Here is a 6000-nt window from a genome sequence, read left to right as displayed (position 1 = left end):
GAATGTAAAAAAAAATCTTATTGAATCTACCGTAAAGGGTTGAGCTAATGAGAAGAAGTAGCAAGAAACTCATTGCCACTATTTTAAATCAAGATTACATCCAAAACAAGATGATAATTTGATAATTTATTTATTATCTTTAATAATAATTAATAACAGATTATGAAAAAGAAAACAAAAATATATTTTATTCGCCGCAACAGCTGACAGCGTTAGAAACGTTGTAATAAGACATTGACCCTTATTACGGACTATGCTATACATCGCATGACAAATGCTGGCAAAAAAAAATCTGCAACATTTTTCGTTTTGTTTAGAACCATTTCGTATTCCAAGGTTGTCTATCAAATCAAATCAAATCAAATCAAAATCAAATTATTCACGTAGGTCACGGAAATGACACTTATGAATGTCAAAAAAAAAATTTTTCTTATTGAATCTACCGCTACTTCGTAAAGGGTTGAGCTAATGAGAAGAAGTAGCAAGAAACTCATTGCCACTCTTTTACATCAAGATTTACATTTACATCGATTTACAAATCATTTCAATTACAATATAATAAAATGTAAAATGATGCAACAAACACACTCAAACGTCAAATAGTCAAAAGTCTGTTGCATAAAAATGTCTTGGGCAGACTCTGGTCATACTGACATTTTTATACGCAATTTCATATTTAAAATTCATAATAACAGCAAACCATCTAAAATCAATAAACCAATGTACTGATACCCATACAAATAACAGTTCAAATTCCATATAAATATCATATGAACTAAGACTTATATGAAACCGTTTTCGCTTATGCAAATCAGGCCTCGATTCTAACAATTACTTAAAACATATTATCTCATCTATTAGAACGTATAAGGTTGATACAGACTGTATAAATTTAAGCAGCTTAGCTTACTATTGGGTAACGCATTCTTGGATCTGTATAGCCTATGAGCTGCTGAACAAATAACATAATAATAAATTTCTGTCTCATTTTTATCCAGTCATTATGTTCATTCGTGACACTGTAAAAGTTTTAAACAAAAAATCCGTTTGACAGCATAAAAACCTTTAGTTATTTTTTTTTTTAATTTTAACACTGGTGATGTGCTTGGTAGTAGTGAGTATCGTCGAATCCAGAATAGTCATATTTTAACTATTTCAATGCTGAATGTACTAAAGTCTTACTGGTATCAATATATTTTCAGGATTTACGTAATATCTGCTTTTATGGATACTATAGATCTATCTTAGGATAGACCAATATCTTATATGTATATACCTTCATCTCTTGGGGCAAAACAAACAAACTTAATCATTTCAAATAATTAAATCATTGTTTGAACTTTCCATAAATAAATAATTGTAAACAAACTACATAAATGTTTTGTTGTCTCTTAAACTATGCGTACGCGCAACTGAAAACGCAGGAATACTGCACCTAACTAGAAATCTTGCGCCGAATTATTTCGTGTTTATACGAAACTGTACGGAGGTATTTCAATGTCTTATGTTGTAATGCTGGAAAGTATTACAAGCTGATATTTGTGCAACTTTCTAATAAAGTATGTATTCTTCGAATATTTTTAGGGTGATTGGGAATGGAGCGACCGTCGTCATGCTATTCAAATAATCGAAATCTAGATATATCTAATATATAAAATTCTCGTACCATGGTGTTAAACATTGAACTCCTCCGAAACGGCTTGACCGATTCTCATGAAATTTTGAGTGCATAGTGGGTAGGTCTGAGCATCGGACAACATCTATTTTTCGTCCCCCTAAATGTTAAGGGTGGTCCACACGATTTTTTTTTAATTTATTTGTCGTATTTTTTTAAATTTGTTTGATTATGAGTCAGCATTAAAAAATACATTTTTAACCAAACATTACCATTTTAAAAACAAATTTTCACCCATCTACGATCAACAGTTACTTTTGTATCGCGATTTTAATATCGGCAATGCAACGTTTGCTGGGTCAGCTAGTATACATAATGAAGGCGATATATATAATGGTCTTTGTTTGAGGCTCAATCACGCCTAAGCCACTGACCGTATCGACATAATACTACCACCATACGATACCAAATTTATCCTAGATGGTTTATGGCTACTTATTTTTCTTCATTAATTTATTTCCTTTTAAAATTCGCCCCTCGAAGCGGGCGGGAACTCTTAAAAAATTCTCTTAAAAATCGAAAGCATATTAATTCATAAAGTAATTAAATAGTGAAGAAAAAAACAGGCAAGAAAAGGTATTTATTTTCTCAAAATTGATTCTTTTAGAATTCTTTATGATGTCACTTCAAACTCTCTCAAAAGCGGTGCAAGAAACTCTCCCAGAATTATTTTTTGCGCTCTTTTTAAATAAAATATACAATATTGTACTGTCATTGTTATTGCTATAAAATAATCATAATCTAACTTAATGTTCGATCACTTAGATATTCAGCTGTGGAGTAGAAGGATTTACGACTGAGACATTTTTAAATAAACCATTTAAATTTATTAATTAACTAGCTGACCCGGCAAACGTTGTTTTGCCATATAAATTATTTTTAGAGTTGACCGTGTCTTGGCAATTGCTACATTACTTTATTTTTCTAAAATAAAAGAAATTTTCTACAATAAACGTAGCCTAAGTTACTCCTTATAACATCAGCTACCTGCCAATAAAAGTCCTGTCAAAATCGGTCCAGCCATTTCAGGTATATGCCGGAACAAACAGACAGACAAAAATGTTATTTTGGTGTATATATATTCATATAGACGTACAAAACAGTCATTTGAAAATTACAAAAAGACACTCCAATTTTATTTATATTTATAGATGTATAGATGATGCCTGAAAATGCCTTTAGAAATACATAATAATTGAATTGAATTTTCACGAATAACTAACCCACTATGTCAGGGCCGATTGATTGAAGTCGGGTGTGCCGAGGGCGTGGTCGTAGAACAAAGGTTCTGTAATCGTTATCATTGTTTGCCACGCAATTTTTTAAACAAAACTTATCAAAGGTTAAATCAATCAATGCCGGAATTTTTCCAGTGTGTTTCTTGTTCATCTTTTTAATAACAATAACAGGCTTATTATAACTTAAGCAAGTAAAACTCGTATATATTTTGTTTAATTTTCTAAAGGCAAATACAATAAACTTAATCCAATTAGGTTTAAGCTAAGAGCTTTTGTACCGGAAGAAGTAGCAGGAAGACTACCAACGATCTAGTCAAGATCACTGGAATACGTTGGATGAGGGCAGCGCAAGACCAATCGTCGTGGAAATCTTTGGGGGAGGCCTTTGTCCAGCAGTGGACGTCTTCCAGCTGATGATGATGGTAATGAAGTGTTTATGTGCCTCATTATAAATATTTCTTTTAAATTACTGAATCTACCATATGTTCGGAAAAAGTAGATCTCGTGAGAAGAACATAAATGAAACTCAACGGCCACTCTTTACAATGAATAATAGTTATTTATGCAACTGTTGTGTTCGCCTCGTGTGATAATAGTATCACATGAATGTTTTAATACCTAATTATCAACAGTTGCATACAAGACTTTATCTACACCCATATTATGAATCTTCTAAAAGATTCTGAAACAGTTAGCTTACAGCTAACATTAAAACAGCCAGTCCTAGTAGTAACCTAACTAACATTACTGATAATATACAAATAAACTAAATATTAATGAAACACATATTTATTTTAGTAGTAATTAACATATTGTATAGTGCAATTAATAAAATTTACTTTAATATTATGCTCTTTTGCAGCGTTTAAAATATCGAAGAAAAATGGCGGGGATTCGAATAACCTACTTTTTTTTTGACTACGGAATGTGTTGTGCACACTGACCTCTACTATATACCACTGGACTGGCGGCTGTCAAAGTGCTTTTGTGCCTGTTTGATATATTGGAGCTATTTTGGAGCTGTTGGCCATGTAGCGAGAGTCTGTGGTACTAAAACTAGTGATGACAACCTCAGCAAACATCGATGGATGGTGGGAAACTATTTACAAAAAAAATGTGTACTTTATTACGTTGATTATTGAAGTATAAACAACAGGGAAAACAAACGAAATTAATTCAAAATGCGAAAATACTTCAGAGTATTGTACGTTCCTTCGCAGCCATTTGCATTATAAGTCAAAAGTAGTTCAACGGACGCTCGCGAGTGGCGCATCAAATAGGCACAAATAAATTGCTGTTAAACTACAAACACATGGAACAGCCTGTCCAGTGGAATTTATACAGGTCAGTGGTTGTGCACCATCGCATTCCTTGGCATAGATATCCACTTCTTGATTCTGCAGGTATGTGTTTTTTTGATAAAACTAAATTTAAATGAAGGTTGAGTGAGGGATTCATCATCATTATCATAATCACCATTTCAGCCGGAAGACTTCCACTGCTGGACAAAGGTTTGAGGAGATTATTTATTTATTTAAGTTGAGGGATTTTTTATCTGTAATTAATTTAATAAAATTTATTTAATAAGTAGTAGTCTTCATTATTTTAATAAGCTAAAGTTATAATTTGTACTTTCATTTTTTATTTTTTTGTTTTTATTATAGCTTAGATAGTATTAGTTCTATTTTTCAGAAGTATTTAGGGAGTATTTTTTGTAATTTTTATGTTCACCATAATTGTCGTATGCTTTAGAACAACTAATTGTAACATTAGATTAAGAAAATTGTATTGTATATGATGTGGTGTGCTTTAATAAATAAACAAATAAATAAGTAGTTAAAATTTACCCCAACACTCAAAAAAACACCTGCAGAATCGAGCAGTGGGATCCAAAGCTGTCAAGTCAGTAGCGAATATTTATTTGAAACTTTTGACAGGCCACTATTTAGCTATCTAACATGAACAATATCTTTAACCGACGAAGATTGGACAGTTGCGGTAAACAGTTATAGTTATGACGTCATCAAAAATTTTACATTGACATTTCGTAACATACTCGTGTAATCTCAATTACAACAAATTAAAATAGTCTAAATATAATGTACTTAATGTAACAAACAATTAATTAGGTAAGCATTTATATAATACTAGCTGATACCCGCGACTTCGTCCGCGTACACACATGAATAAGCACGTAGTTCTTATAAAAATCTTTATTTCTTATGACAAAACTTAAGATTTATCGTTCATAAAAATTTTAAAATTTTATTTGAGCTACAATTAAGTTTATATTTCACCTGAGAATGTTGGAAAGATTTAAAAATTGTAGTTACTGTTTAAAAATTCTAATAAGTTATTCATTTTAAACTATTATTTCAATTTGATTTCTGAAACACGGGGCACATACCTATAAAAAAAAATCCGAGCACATTCATATTTATTAACCTTTTTAACCTTCTCTGGACTTCCACAAATAATTCAAGACCAAAATAAGCCAAATCGGTCCAGTCGTTCTCGAGTTTTAGTGAGACTTCCGAACAGTAATTCCTATTTTATATATATAGATTATTAAAAGGAGTCCCTTTAGGCAAGGTTCCGAAGATACTGGCAGCGTTCCCCCTTTGATTAGCAAGACTAATTCTTTGTCCGAGGTAGATGCCAGCTCTTCGGTCTCCTGTGTTAAAAAATTGTCAAATGGTGCAACACATTTTTTCTTAACCCATACTTTAACATGCTTGCTATTTCTAAAGCAAGTTGGCGCAACCCAGTCTAAGATTGTTAGTAACGCAATGACAGACTTATTCGTCATGGGGCGTGGCTATCACAACCAATGAAATTAGACCGGTTGCATTATTTGTGATTTAAATAGAATACTTGGCTTTTTATGCTTAACAAACAACCACTAGTCGTCCATTAAATTCTAAGTATTGAACTCAGCATTCTTACCAAAGAGTTTTGTCTCTATGGGGTCGTTCCCTCATGGCTGAGGATCGCGGTCATCGTTGGCTGATAATGCAGTGATACATCATATATTCTGCCTCCATCGGTGCCTGTCCATTGCAGCTCTGACAACCGAGCAGAACTTAG

The sequence above is a fragment of the Leptidea sinapis genome, chromosome 2, assembly GCF_905404315.1.
Source record: "Leptidea sinapis chromosome 2, ilLepSina1.1, whole genome shotgun sequence".
NCBI classification, from domain to species: Eukaryota; Metazoa; Arthropoda; class Insecta; order Lepidoptera; family Pieridae; genus Leptidea; species Leptidea sinapis.
The sequence above is the reverse complement of the archived record's forward strand: the minus strand, read 5'-3'. Positions refer to the sequence as shown.